This window comes from Acinonyx jubatus, chromosome C1 (genome assembly GCF_027475565.1).
Source record: "Acinonyx jubatus isolate Ajub_Pintada_27869175 chromosome C1, VMU_Ajub_asm_v1.0, whole genome shotgun sequence".
NCBI lineage: Eukaryota > Metazoa > Chordata > Mammalia > Carnivora > Felidae > Acinonyx > Acinonyx jubatus.
The window spans coordinates 4431208-4446996 of NC_069381.1; the positions used below are offsets into that span (position 1 = coordinate 4431208).

At 47.5% G+C, this 15789-nt stretch overlaps 1 long non-coding RNA gene across 1 annotated transcript; it reads left to right on the top strand.

The window, feature by feature from the left end:
- The first annotated feature begins 7443 nt into the window (after positions 1-7443).
- On the top strand, positions 7444-11024 carry LOC113599564 (uncharacterized). The gene is made up of 3 exons (XR_008291817.1): positions 7444-8218; positions 8968-9109; positions 9327-11024. It is a non-coding gene; the product is annotated as an uncharacterized LOC113599564 (long non-coding RNA).
- The last annotated feature ends 4765 nt before the right edge of the window (positions 11025-15789 follow it).

The following is a 15789-nucleotide window of genomic DNA, read 5'->3' on the forward strand; positions in this document are numbered from 1 at the left end:
TATTGCAATAAAAGCGGTAATAAATGTAGGTGCACTCCACCCTTGCGAAGAGTTACCATTTTTATGATTTTGACAAGTTCACACTCCTGGCTTTACCCTCACACTGTCCTAGGTTCAAGTATTTAATATTTAACCATCTGTATTCGATAAATAATAGATGTGCCTGTCTTCACAACTGAATATCAGCAGCAGATTTTATTGTTGACAAGAGTGATAATGTTCTTTCACCTTCTTAACTTTCTATATTACTGTTAATTTTCCCTTTGTGGCACAGAGTTGAGGGAGGGTCTGGGTCATTCTGCAGGAAAATGAGCAGTTATAATGCAGTTGGAACTGAGCACCAGAGGAAGCTTGGGTAACCCCACAGCCATTTCGGTGCTTTGACATCACAGACACAAGCACGGGTCTCGTGGAAACGGAAGGCACCCCAGCCGTCATCCACCGCCTCCCCACTATAGGGAGGCAACCCAGAGTTTCATGTAACACATGCTGGGCTCAAGCTTACTAAGCGTAAAGAAGATTCTGTGGGACAGTCGACGGTGAAGGAATTTGGTCAAGGTCATATGTCTAATATTGGAAGAGTGGATGAAATTCAATTCACTTCAATAAATGATTGGAAACTATTGGGAACAAAATCTTGACTTTGCAAAAGTTTAGATCATATGATCTCCCCTGCTGAAAATCCTACAAATAGAGCTTCTACTACACATAGAATAAAATCCAAACTCCTCCTCAGGGGGCCCAACAAGTACCCTTCAGTTCCGGCTCCTTCCTTCCCTGTCTGGTGTTCCTATCAGTTCCTCAGACCAAGCTCATTCTCTCCTCAGGGCAATTGCACAGACTATTCCGTGTGCCTGATATGCATTTCTTCCAGAAAGTCACAGCTCCAGTCCATCCGCTGTCCTGCACACCCAGGGAGGTCTTCCCTGTCCCATTTCCCTGATTTGTTGACTTTCGGAGCACCTGTCACATAGCACACCACCTTGTTTTTTCTTTTGTTGTCCATCTTGCTCTGTAAGGGCAGGACATGGTGTCTGTCCTTTCCCACCGTATCCTTAGGGCCAAGAACAGTGCCCGAGCTCGCACAGAAACACAAATATTGTGGGGTCAATGAATGACAACAGAGAGAGGCAACCTTTCTGAGAGCAATCACGATGCTGTGGGATGGTGATGCCCATTCAGCCTTCAAGGCCCATCTTGGTCAGCCCTCTCCTGTAAGGTGGCCCTGGTGTCCTCCATGGAGGTGATCTCTCCTTTGTTCTCCCCAGCACTTAGTGTGATATTCCTTGGAAAACTTATGACGTAAAACCATTTGGTGACTTTGGTAGTTAATTTTATGTGTCAACTTGACTGGGCCAGGGTGTGCCCAGATTATACGTTATTTCTGGTGGTGTCTGGGGCGGGGGCAGGCGTATTTCCAAGTGACAAGAGCATTTGAATGGGAGGACTCAGGAACACAGGTTCATTCCTCAGTGTGGGTGTGTGCCATCATCCTTGGAAGGCTGGAATAGAATCAAAGGCAGAGCAAGGAGGCCTTCGCCCCTTTTTGCTTCCTGCCTGCCTGCTTCAGTTGGGACAGCTGATTTCATCTTTTCCATTGCTCGCACTGGGATTTAAACCATCAGATCCCTCATTCTCAGGCCTTTGGACTCAGTCTGAATTACACCACTGGCTTTCCTGAGTCACCAGCTTGTGGAAGGCAGATCATACGACTTCTCAGTTTCCATAATCACACGAGCCAATTCCCATAATAAATCTCTCTGTCTTGGGGCACCTGGGTGGCTCAGTCAGTTAAGCGTCTGACTCTTAGTTTTGGCTCAGGTCATGATCTCATGTGCTTGAGTTCTAGCCCCGTGTAGGGCTCTTCACTGACAGCATGGAGTCTGCTTGGAATTCTCTGTCTCCCTCTCTCTCTGCCCCTCCCCCATTCGTACTGTCTCTGTCGCTCTCAAAATAAATAAATAAATAAATAGATAGATAGATAAATAAATAAATAAATTTAAAGAAAAATAAAGAAAGAAAATGACTGGCTGGACAGACACCCGCTGCAGATCTGTAAGCGATAGAGAGCAGATGGTAACTGTTGTGCCTTCCATTTGTATGAACTATCTTGCATTTTATTTTTTTTTTATAATTTTTTTAATGTTTATTGATATGAGAGAGAGAGAGAGAGACAGAGTGTGAGCAGGAGAGGGGCAGAGAGAGAGGGAGACACAGAATCCGAAGCAGGCTCCAGGCTCTGAGCGGTCAGCACAGAGCCCGACGCGGGGCTTGAACCCACGAACTGCGAGATCATGACCTGAGCCAGAGTCAGATGCTCAATGGACTGAGCCACCCAGGCGCCCTGGAAATATCTTGCATTTTAAAATAGAGTTTATTTTTGAGTAATCTCTATGCCCAACATGGGGCTCGAACTCACAATCCCGAGGTCAAGAGTCACATGCTCTACCAACTGAGCCAGTCCAGGTGCCCCTGAAATAGCTTTCATTTTCCAAAGACCTTGTACAGATACTCTCTGACACTCACGACAGGTCACAGTGTGCCACAGTAGGCACCATGCACGTTTTGGATGAGGAAACCGAAGCTCACAGAAGCCATGTGACTTGCCTAGTGCCGCTGTGTCATTTTGGCTGAGTCAGGCCATTGGTCCGGGCCCCTTTCTCGGATATGCCCAAGTTGCAAAGCGGTGCTGGGAACAGTAAGGGAAACCAAGGACTTCTGTCGATACCCAATCCTGATGGCCCAAGAGGAGTTTGGAAGCAGACTCCCTCTAATTTTCTCTCCATTTCCTTTCCAGTCTTGTGCATTTACTGCTAACTATGTGATGGTTTGAAGAATTGCACTCGGTGGAGGTTCCAGCCTGTCTTGTTAGATAATCCTCTGTAGCATTTCATGGTGTCTTTGGGGAGGCCCAGGTGCAAAGCGGGCAGGTGCTCGAGGCCAGGGTCGTGCAGGTGCAGGGCCGGTGTCTCTCTTGCTTCCCCCTCTTCCTGGGTCTGGCTTTGGGTGCCCGTTCGGCTCGCTGCTGGGGGCATGCTGGGAGGCACAACACTGTCCCCGAGCATCAACATTTTAGGCTCTGGGAGGCTCATCCACATCGCCCCTTGGTATGGGCGGAACCAGAACCGGGGCCAGCCTCAATTTGTCCCTTGATGAGGAAGAGCTCTGGCAGAGGCCTCCCCCCACCTCTTCCCAAAGCTGGTCATAACTCAGGACTATTTTTACTTACAGAAAGTATTCGCTGAGGAATGGCATGGAAAACGAGGGAATTTTCACCTTGCCTTTGACACAGACTCTCCGTGTGCACTGGGACAGGCTGACTCTCCTTCCCATGCAGGGCTTCTGGCTCCGGAAGGTGGGAAATAATCCGGTGACTTGTCTCATCAGGCTGGTAGGAAAATATACACCAAATCAACGCTGACTCAGCACCTACTGCTCATATAAAATTCCTGGCATAGCTGTTTTCCTTCAAAACCCAAGAATGTATCCGCGAATGGTAAGGCAGTCGTGTTAGATGGATGGGCCACCAGACTGAGGGGCTGTAAAAAGGGATAGGAGCCCCACCCCACCCCCGCCGTGGTTCTGAACCTCTTTTTGGTCAACTTGGCGGGGTCTCCCGGATTGCTGTAAGGACTCAAACTTCTATTACAACAAAGAAACAGGACCATTTGTTATGCGTTGCAGACTGCAAGGTAGGCTGGTTTACCAGGGTTTCCCCTATACCCTATTTAGAAAGAGCGGTACATGAGAAGATGCTAGCCAAAAGAACAGTTGGTTTTATCCTGATCACGCAAACATTGAAAAAGTGAGCCTCATGTTTGACTAGTGTTTGAAAAACAACATCATTTGGCATTTTTACCACTGTTTTCCTCTGCGGAGAAACTTTGTAACTGGCAAAAGGTTTCAACATTGCCCCGCGTACAGGGAGGAACTGGAGAAGTCATCTGGTTGTGTTAGGCTTGCTAGAGCAACTGGGCACATAGGTGTGCATGTGTGTGTGTGTGTGTGTGTGTGTGTGTGTGTGGTTGAGTGCCCATGACAAAATGCCTGGATGCTTACATGTGCGCGTCTTAAATAAGCAGAGACCATCTATAAAGAAAACTCCAGCTAGGGAACCCGGAAGCTAAAGGCATAAAGAAAAGTCTCTCCTCATTCCTAGTTCCCAATGTCTACCCCTCCCGAAGGCAGGGATTAAAGGGGGGGTGGTGTGTGGTCGTCTGGAAAATGCTTCTCAAGGCTCAGCGCCCCTCAGAATCATCTGGGGAAGGGGCACCTATGTGGCTCAGTCAGTGAAGCGTCCGCCTTTTGGATTCGGCTCAGGTCTTGATTTTGCTGTTTGTGGGTTCGAGCCTCACATTGGGCTCTGCATTGACAGCATAGAGCCTGCTTGGGATCCTCTGTCTCCTCTCTCTCTCTCTGCCCCTCCTCTGCTCGTGTGTTCCTGCTCTCTCTCTCAAATAAACTTAAAAAAAAAATTAAAAAAATCACCTGGGGGGGGTTGTTAAGACACAGAGCACTGGGCTCCTCTTTTCTAGGATTTTCTGACTCTGTGGGTCTCGAATAGTACCCCAGGATCTGCATTTCTCCCAGTTTCCCAGAAAATTATGGACGCAGCTTATCCAGGGACGCCCACCTTGAGGACCACGGATCCAGAGGTGTGCCCTGCCAGAAAAGGGCGTGCATTACTCACTCGGGGACACACCCACCGCTAACACCCCTGACTTCTCAGTACTCTGAAGGTAGGCAGGTTTTTACAGAACCGTCCATGTTTAACAAAGAAACGTGGAAATCAATCTTTTACTCTTCTGACGCGTATGCCACATCGATGGTGACTCTGATAACCAAGAAATGACAGGGCTGTGATTTGGCTGCATTCTGGTTCTCTAAGAAAAGGAACGGGCTACCCAATCAGTCACATCTTATTCTTAAATTATTAACACTTGTAACAGGTTCATTCTCCACCTGGCAGAATAGATGGGAAGTAAACTCTGGGTTACGAGTTTTGCCACGTAGTAGAGAAACTCCAAGCTCACATGTCTTAGGTGGAGCCTTTGGGATGGTGTTGGGAAGGAGCTAGTGGGGCCAAAGTCCTAATGTTGGTAGCAAAGCCACACCGTCAGATCTGCTTGCTCACGTCTTTAAACTCTGAGCACATCTCCCACTGTTTTCCTGTGCTCACTCAAGTGCAACAGTTTACCCTCTTATTCTTCCTCCAATCCACAAGGGAAATGCCCGTCTCAGGGCCTTTGCACTGACTCTCCCTCCTGCCTGGGATGCTCTTCCCCCAGAGACCCACAGGGCTCTTCCTCACTTGCTTCGATTTTTGCTCAAATATCACCCTGAGGCTTGCTTTCCCCGATTGCCCTTTTGGAAATTGAAATTCCATTCCTCACTCGTGCTCTCTCTTTTCCCTATTTCTGGACTTTTTTTTTTTTCCTATAGCATTAACACTATCTCACATATATACTTAACTTTTAAACTTTGTTAGCCGTCTCCCGATGCAAGAATGTTAAAATCCACAAGCAGAAAGGCCCTTCCGTGCCTTGCTTCAGGGGATGCAACATGGCAGGTGCTAATGAACAATGTGTTGAGTGAATTCTGATGTCAAGTGTAAGGGTAGGTGGACCGTGGCATGGGAGCATTGGGAAGACCGCACGGGGGAGGAGGAGGGGATCGAACATAAGTCTGCGGAGGGGAGGTGCTAGAAAGCGCATTCCCCTTGTTGGTCTCAGCCAGTAAGGAGCCGCACATGGGCTCTGAGACCCCAGGAAACATGTGCACTAGGTATGGTTTTCTCTTTCTCTGTATTTTCTCTTTTTCCTTCCCCTTCTTCAGGTAGGTAGCTGGCTGTGCATTTCATTGCCTCTGACAAGCTCTGAGACTTGCAGATTGTGGGGGGGGCTGCAAGATGCTGGCCCTTGTTTCTGAAAGCCTGAACCGTAAGAAAACTGAAGAGTGTTCACAACGGAGGAGAAGGGGAGGAGCAGGCTGGCTTGGAAGAGGCCAGAGGGTCTCTCGGAGTGGGCACGGACAGCCTCCCCCTCCTACCTCGGCACCAGCAGTGATCCTGGAGCCCAGGCCTGGCCAAGGGAGCAGAAAAGTCCAGAAAAGTCCTTAGCCGCCACCCCACCTTTCTGCCAACTTCTATGGGCGCCCTGTCAGAGTCTTCCTGTCCCATGCGCTCTCATTTGGCTTCTGCCCTTTTGCCTTCCCAGACGCCGTGCTCATCGAAATCCCTGGTAACTGCCAGGCTGGACTCACACCCGTCCTGTAACTGGATGTTTTTGTTGCGGTGGCAAAACACACGTGATGTGAAATCTGCTATGTTAACCAGCAGTTCAGGGGACATCAAGTACATCCTCATTGCTGAGCAGCCGTCCCACCGTCCACCTCCAGAACTTTCTTTCTCACGTTTCCCAGCTGGAACTGCCCTCGTGAAACACTAATGCCCCAGGCTCACCCCCCGCCTTGTATTACACAACCTCTGTTCCACTTTCTGTCTCCGCGAACTTGACTACTCCAGGGGCCTCACGGAAGTGGAATCGTACACTATTTGTTCCTGCGTGACTGGTTTATTTGAGACGTCGCATATTGTCTTCAAGATGCGTTCGTGCGGCAGCAAGGTCAGAACTTCATTCCTTTTTAGAGCTGAATGACATCCCATTGCGCGAATACCACAGTTTGGTTATCCGTTCATCCAGGGATGGACATTTGGGTTGCTTTCACCTCTCGCTATTGTGAATGATGTTTCTACAAACGTGTGTGTACAAATGCGTGTGAGTCTCTGCTTTGAGGTCTTCAGGGTGTATGCCTGAGTGTAGGAGCGCTGGGTCATAGGGTCATTCTATGCTTGTTTCAGGAATCGCCACACTGTTTCCCCAGCAAGAGCCATCCTCCAAGCCCCCTAGCAGCGCCCAGGGTTCCGATTCCTCCATCCCATCCTGACACTTGTTACTCTGTTGTATTTTATTTTTCTTTCCATGGTAGTCGTCCTAGTGGGTGTGAATTGGTTCTGACTTGGCTTCTCTGTGGCCTTCTTCGATTCCTCCTTCTCTTTTCTGCTTTTATAGTTGTTTCTTTCTTTCTTTCTTTCTTTCTTTCTTTCTTTCTTTCTTTCTTCTTTTTTTTTTTTGCTCAGTCTCCAATCCAATCACTTCATCAATGTTAGCATTGCCCAGGGCTGCATCCAAGGTGTCTCACCCTGAATATTCACAAACTCCATATATTCGTTACTCTATATATTCACGTACCCAAATACTCTATATAACTCATGTGGTTCATATAGCCACATATTCATGTAACTCATATAGTTCATGTACTCATATACTCCACGTAACTCTGATGACTATCATCTGAATAACGGTAATGAATTAATTTTAAAATAGGAACTGTGGCTTTTAAAAACAATGCATTTTAAAAACAGGTACTCCATATATGTTTTGAAAAATCAGGTCATACAGGAAGGTTCATGGTGAGAGGTCTCCTTCCCATCCCTGTCTCCCAGGCCCCCAGGTCTTTATCTCCGAGGTAACCCCGTTACGGGTTTCCTTGTATGACTCCAAAGTGTGCTTGGCATTCACGAGCATTTATAAATACCCACACGCCCCCTGCTTTTTTTTAAACAAATGGTAACACCTTGTTCTGCACCTGGATTTTTTCACTTTGTAATATATCTTGGCAATTGTTCCCTATCAGTACCTGGAGAGCGGCCTCATACATCTTCATGGCATACTAGCATTGCTCCAGCTCCCCCAGCCCCACCCCAGTACCCGGGACGACAGAAACACATAGGCAGCAGCAAGGACACATTTTATTTGAAATCTTCAGTTTTATTTGCGTTTCATGCCAATTTTTTTGTTCTGCTTCCTAATGCATCTGTGCTTATTTTAATATAACGATCATATTTTAAAACAGATGCTTGAGAAAGATGGACTTGTTTATTCTGAGATTTATACACCTCGGCAGGCACATGTAGCCGGTTGGACACATAAACATGACATTGTGAGATCATCACAGTGATACTGTGAGGCAGGCAGGGCGGGGACGATCGGGCCCCTCCTGCAGATGAGGGGGCCCTCAGCAACGTCAAGACACCTGCCAGGCAACAGCGTGCACGGGCAGAGCCAGGAGGCCACCGGCACCTGCTGACATATCATGCTGCCTCTCAGGACACGGACGAAAGAAGAGAGGAAGGAAACCAGGATCTTAAAAGACAAAAGTACATCAGGGTTTACACTGAAGGGATACTTGCATAACATGTTTTGGATGAAAGGCCTGGAGAATGTAGCCCCAGCTAACAGGGCAGGAAAGGGAGACCAGTGCTCTTTTGCATTAAGAAGCACCAACGTATTGGGGGCACCTGGGTGACTCAGTCCGTGAAGTGTCCAACTGCGGCTCAGGTCATGGTCTTACGGTTCGTAAGTTCAAGCCCCACATCAGGGTTTTTGCTGTCAGCACAGAGCCCGTTTCAGATCCTCGCACCCTCTCTCTGTCCACCCCCTGCTGTGCTCTCTCTCTCTCTCTCTCTCTCTCTCTCTCAAATATCAATAGACATTTTAAAAAGTAAGTAAATAGGGGCGCCTGGGTGGCGCAGTCGGTTAAGCGTCCGACTTCAGCCAGGTCACTATCTCGCGGTCCGTGAGTTTGAGCCCCGCGTCGGGCTCTGTGCTGACAGCTCAGAGCCTGGAGCCTGTTTCCGATTCTGTGTCTCCCTCTCTCTCTGCGCCTCCCCCGGTTCATGCTCTGTCTCTCTCTGTCCCAAAAATAAATAAACGTTGAAAAAAAAAAAAGTAAGTAAATAAAAAAAAGATTGGTACCTTGAAGCCCTAACCCTTGGTGCCTCAGAATGTGACTATATTTGGAGACAGGACCTTGAAAAGGGTGGTTCTATTAAAATGAGCTCAATAGGGTGGGTCCTAATTGAGTAGGACCAGCTTCCTTCTAAGAAGTGGAAATTGGGACTCACAGAGACACCAAGAATGCTTGTGTGCAGAGGGAAGATCTTGCAAGGGCACACTGGAGGAGACAGCTACCTACAAACCAGAGAGAGAGGCCTCAGGAGGCACGAAACCTGCCGACCCCTGCTCTGTGACATCCAGCCTCCAGAATTGTGAGAAAGTAACTTTCTGTTATGTAAGCCCCACCCTGTCGATGGCACCGTGTTATGGCTGCTGGAGCAGATTAGCACAGCATCCACTCAAGGGCTACCTTTCTTGCCTCTCTATGTGAATTTCCTGCCCCCGAAACAATGTGGTTCCTCTGGATAGGGCTGGGCTATTCATTCATTCATTCATTCACTCATTCTTCATTCATTATTTATTGCTCAGGTCCCTGAGCAACGGGATGTGACGAGCCCCTGTTATCCTGGACCTCCCCACTAGTCTCCCATCTCCAGAACAATCCGCGTTCCAGCTTCCTCCCCGGGTGAGACACTATAAACATGTACCAGGGAACAGGAGGAAGGAGGTGACATGAAAAGTAAAGGAAATGTCCCAGATGGATCCAAATGTTTGTTTGTTTGTGTTTGCTTTCCCATGGAAGTGTCTCTTGTAGATTGCCTTGCTGAACATGGGTGTGGAGGACAAAGTAGCTGAGGTGGGATCACGGTTCGGCTTCTTCTCATTTCGAAAGTGGTTCAAGGCGCCCAGCTCAGCCAGTTTGGAGGCTGGGAGCTCTGACAACGCTCAGAGCTATTAATTTCCTTGCGTGTGTTTGTGTGTCTCCAGAAACCACCCAGATTCAGAGAAGAGCTAGGATTCCCCCGGCACCGTTGAGGATCGTTTCGGCCGCTGGCAGAGGAGATGAGGGGTAAGACGGGACGGCCAACCTGTGGGTCAGCCTCTCTCGCCAACGGGGGTCCCACCAGCTTCCCGGGCCCTTTGTGCCACTGGGCGCCAGAAAGAGCTGGCGTCACCGCAAAGCCCGGCCGTGACTCATCCACCTCCCCAACTTCGCTCTTAAAATGCGCTCTCTGGACTTTTCCAGGAAAGCCTGAGTGGCTCATTGCAGACACCCATCATTAACGTGCCTTTCACGCTTCTGAATTCCCTCCCGGGCTTTAACAATCATTGCAAACACGAGCAGGGGATTCTTCTCAGAGAAAGACATTCATCATGACTGTACCCAACCTCCGTCTCCATTGCAGGAATTACGGCAATCGCCAGTGGGGAAAGGGAGCCAACAGGTATTTTTAAAGAGGCTCTATCCACTGGAGGATCGAAAAGAAAATATCCCCTTTGAGCATTTAGTCACACACATCAAAGGAAACAACACTTTCAATCTTCATTTGCATCGTACAGGCATTAGATGTGGTCCAGTTACACTGAGCTCCGCTTGAAAAGGCAGAAGTGCCAGTCCTTTCCAAGCCTTGACGGAGACAGAGAGAAAATGCAGCCAGGCAAATAATATATCACCCTGCCAAGGCATTTTCCATTTTTAAAAGGACAGAACAATTTTACATTATTTCTGGAGCCTCTTTGCAGCAAATATCCCTTGACATTTATTCTAGCACCCTGGCCGGCTGGCCTAAAAGCCTGGCTGCTCTCGGCCTGCTGTTCCTGTGCGCTGGGCACCGCATTCTGCCTCTTGGGCCTGAAGCTCCAGACGTGAGAAGGGCAAGTGGCCCGGGTTTTTGAGCACAGGCAGGAGGAGGTTGGCTCTGCCGGAGGGGCCTGCGAAGGCTCCAGCCTGGTAGCAAGATCATGGCGTTTCAGGTCACTCGAAGACAGTGAGTGGAGAACCAGCATTCAGGGCCCAGAGCCTCCGGGTTGAAACCCCACAAGGCAGGCTTGGGGTTTGTCACAGATAAAACAATGAAGTGTGCTTGCACTTGAGGGGGAGGCCCCTTGGGGAAGTGGAGAATGGCCACCAGTTCTAGAATAATTAGCACCAAATGACTTCTAGTTAGGGTGACAAATGAGCACATTTTCCAGATCCGGAGAATCAGGACTGGGCTATTTATTAGGTGAAATTTTCCCAACCGTTTTTCTCTTCAAAAAAAAAAAAACTTTTTTTAACGTGTATTTATTTTTGACAGAGTTGGAGCACAAGTGGGGGTGGGGCAGAGAGGGAGACACAGAATCCGAGGCTCCAGGCTCTGAGTTGTTAGCACAGAGCCCGACGTGGAGCCTGAACTCACGAACCGGCTCATGACCTGAGCTGAAGTCGATGCCCAAACGACTGAGCCACCGAGGCGCCCCTTTTTTTCTTTTTTTAAAAAATTTTCCTATGTTTATTTTTATTTTTGAGAGAGAGACAGAGTGCAAGTGGGGGAGGGGCAGAGAGAGGAAGACACCAAATCCGAAGCAGGCTCCAGTCTTTGAGCTGTCAGCACAGAGCCCGATGCGGGGCTCGAACTCACAAGCTGTGAGATCGTGACCCGAGCCGAAGTCAGACGCTCAACTGACTGAGCCCCCCAGACGCCCCCAAACTGTTGTTTTCTAAGGTGGTTTGTGGTCCACTCCTTGCCAAGTGTGAGGTCCTTTGTCAGAGGGCGAACTGTGGATTTTATTGTTTCGAATCCTCAGTCCCGGCTGGCCTGAAAAATCTCAGGGCGCTGAATGATTAATTCCAACCTGCCCTAGAAAACGTTAGTCAGCTGGCAAAAGGAAATAGCCCAACACGAAGGCAAAAAGAGCAAATTGACTTTATCTGTGAGTGATTATGTTTGACAAGATGAAAAAGAAAGAAATCTTTTGTCACAGAAGAAAATTGTGCTGTGAGAAAGCTTTGCCCAGGTCTTGAGGCTCTGCTTTACAGTTTGAATTAAAATGGAAATAATCCCAGCACCGCCCCCCACCCCCAACACCAACAGAGAACAGAGAAACAAAACTTCATTTTCCTATGTTTACTATCGCAGAGTTTTAGAAACCACATCAGGAGTTCCGGGTCTACTCCAGAGCAGTGCTTCCATTAACCAGCAAATTCTCTTTCGAGAAACCTATGTTTGAATTGCTATTTACTACTAAAAGTTTAATTTTTCCTCTAAGTATTTGTCACACATGCAGTCAAATTCTTTGTGGGTGGGAGAGCAAGGCAGATGGGACTCCTCTCCAATGAGAAAGAAGAGCCAATTTTCACTCTGAAAAGGGCGAAGAGATCAGGACTGTTAGAATCATCCTTCTGATTAACATTTATCTTGTACCCACGGCATCACAGTCTGCTTAGAATCGGAAAGAAGGCGTCGCCGGCAGGGAAACAAACTGTTTTGGCTCAATCTATGACTCAAATTTTACTGCTTACATTTTTTTCCTTCACTAATTAAAAACAAAATTAACCTTCTTTTTTAAAAATTCCAAATATGGGGCTCCTGGGTGGCTCAGTCGGTTGAGCCTCCGACTTCGGCTCAGGTCGTGATCTCTCACGGTTCACGGGTTGGAGCCCCGCGTCGGGCTCTGTGCTGACAGCTCAGAGACTGGAGCCTGCTTTGGATTCGGTGTCTTCCTCTCTCTGCCCCTTCCCTGCTCATGCTCTGTCTCTGTCTTTCAAAAATGAACAAATGTTAAAAAAATTAAAAAAAATTCCAAATGCTTTTTGTCTTTTAAGCAAACTTCTCCCTGATATCCATGAGGTTAACTACCTCAGCTCTTTCAACTCTTTGCCCAAATGTCAATTAAAAAAATTTTGTTAATGTTTATTTATTTTTGAGAGAGAGAGAAAGAGAGAGAGAGAGAGAGAGAGAGAGAGAGCAGGGGAGTGGCAGAGAGAGAGGGAGACACAGAATCCGAAGCAGGCTCTAGGCTCCGAGCTGTCAGCACAGAGCCCGATGTGGGGGCTCAAACTCACGGAGTGTGAGATCATGACCTGAGTGGAAGTCGGACACTAAAGCGACTGAGCCATCCAGGTGCCCCCGAATGTCAATTTTTAAAAATTTATGTATGTATGTATGTATGTATGTAATCTCTACACCCAGCATGGGGCTCAAACCCATAACCCTGAGATCAAGAGTCCCATGCCCCACCGACAGAGCCAGGCAGACTCCCCACTCGTCCTGCCAAGGTCAAGTTCACGATGATATCTACCCTGACGCTTTCTGTCAGCACCCTGATCTAACCTGCTGTGCTAATTGGCCTTTGACCTGACCATTTCTATTTCAAACTACATCTCCCCAACTCTGGTCCTCCTGATCCCCTCTGACCTGCTCCACTTTTTTTTTTCTGTACCATTTATGGACTTCTCACATACTATAGATTTTCTTTATTATGTTTATTGCCTTCCCTAGAAGGTGAGCATCAGGAAAGCAGAAATATGTGTTTTCTGTTCAGTGATGTACTTTCATTGCACTGAATGGTGCCTGTCACTTAGTAGGTGCTCAATAAATGTGGAATCACAGGAACAGGAAAGGTTGTCCAAGATTTGGAAACGAGCAAGATTGTCCTTTTAGCAAAGCATTGGGCATTGTCTGGGGGACCCTCTGGGGAGGGTGTGATTCTACCGGAGTGAGGACCTTCATAAAAAAATGTCTATTTTGAGAGGGGGAGAGGGGCAGAGAGTGAGAGAGAGAGAGAGAGAGAGTCCCAAGCAGGCTCCCCACCATCAGCACAGAGCCCAGTGTGGGGTTCTATTCCACAAACCGTGAGATCATGACCTGAGGCTGAGATCAAGAGTCAGATACTTAACTGACTGAGCCACCCAGGCACCCCTGGAGTGAACACATTTAACTGCCTTTCTGTGGACCTGGTAGGAGCAGAAATCTGTGAAGAATACAGAAGATTCTTACCCGTAGACACAACTGAGTTCTGCCCTCAGGAAAACATGACACTTCATTGCGCCATAGGATTGAACCACTTTTGCATCTTGGACCACGCATTCCTGCTTGCCTATAAATATACCTCTCTTCTTCAAATTCTTCTTCCAACTGGTGTCAGTATCTTACTGGTTCCCCCATAACCTAAGGAGCTAGAGACAATTCTCGACACGCACTCACTGTATCTTTGTGTGAGGGTCATAATTTTTTTAAAGCTTATTTATTTTGAGAGAGAGAGAGAGAGAGAGAACTGGGGAAGCCAGAGAGAGAGGGAGACAGAGTATCCCAAGCAGGCTCAGCATTGTCAGCTCAGAGCCTGATGTGGGGCTCAATCTCACGAACCGTGAAATCATGACCTGAGCTGAAACCAAGAGTTGAATGCTTAAGTGACTGAGCCGCCCAGGTGCCCAGAGAGTCATGATTTTTATAAGCTTTTTGAAAATGATGAGTAAGAGAGTAAATTATACTCCCAATGCCCTAGGAAACCTTCATCAGTCCCATGGTCTTAGATGCCATTGGATGCTGATTGCTCCCCGATTTGTATCTCCAGCCGCAACCTCTCTGTGCCTCACATGCATATATCTGGTCGCCTTCTTGATGTCTCCACCTGGATATCTGATATGCATTTCAGAATTAACATGTCCTAAATGGAATTCTGGATGCCTCTCCTAAACTTGCTTCTCCCCAATCTTTAAGTGGCAACACTTACCAACTCAATTGCTGAGGCCAATATCCTAGGAGCCAAACCTTGGCCCAAAGCACTTCTTTCCTTTATCCTTCACATCCTATGCTTTAGCAAAACCCAAGCAATATCTCTACCTTCAATACATAGTCCAAATCCACCTCTCTCTTAAGTCCCCCATCTTGGTCTATGACCTGCCTCCCGTTTTTGTAAATAAAGTTCATTTGGAACATAGCCATGGCCATTTGTTTAGATATTGTCCATGGTTGCTTTTGCACTGCCACAGCAGGTGTAACAGTTGAGTAGTTATGACAGAGATTACAGGGTTTGCAAAGCTTAAATATTTACTATCTGGTCCTTTATTGAAAAAAAATGTTTTTTTGCTAACCCTTGGACTGAACAATGGCCTCCAAAGATATCAGGTCATAATCCCTGGAACCTGTAAATGTTACCTTATTTTGAAAAAGGGTCTTTGCCAGCATGGTTAAGGATCTTGAGATGGATGGGGCGCCTGGGTGGCCCAGTTGGTTAAGTGACCCACTCTTGATTTTGGTTCAGGTTATGATCTCATGGTTCGGGAGTTCAAGCTCTGCATTTGGCTCTGTTCTGACAGCATGGAGCCTGCTTGGGATTCCTTCCCTCTCTCCTCTCTCTCCCTCCTTTTCATGTTCTCTCTGTCTCTCAAAACAAACAAACAAACAAACAAACAAACAAACAAACTTTACAAAAAGGATCTTAAGATGAGTGAGATGGTCCTGGATTATCTGGGTGGTCTCTAAATGCCATTATAACTGTCCTTTTAAGAGAGAGGCGGAGGGAGATTCTGTTTGTCTGTCTGTCACACACACACACACACACACACACACACACACACACACGAACAATGTGGAGATGAGGCAGAGAGAGTTTTGAAGATGCTGGCCTTGAAGATTGGAGTGATGTGGCCATCAGCCAGTTAGAAGCTGGAAGAGGCAAGGAATGGATTTTCCCTGGAGCCTTCAGAGGGAGCACAGCCCTGCCAACACCTTAAATTTGGCCCAATGTAACAGATTTTGGACTTTTGGCCTCCAGAATTGTAAAAGAATAAATTTCTGTTGTTCTAAATCACTAAGGTAATTTGTTACAGCAGCCACAGGAAACTAATACACCTTGTTTGAGCCACCATCAGATCCCGACTGTAATAATCGCCTGCTGAGTGTCTCTGCTTCCTCTCTTACCCCCTTAGAGCCTATTCTCCACCTCATGTCAGAGTGATTTATTTATTTAATAAAAAAAATGTTTATTTTTGACAGACAGAGCACGAGCGGGGGAGGGGCAGAGAGTGAGGGAGACACAGAATCTGAAACAGGCTCCAGGCTCCAAG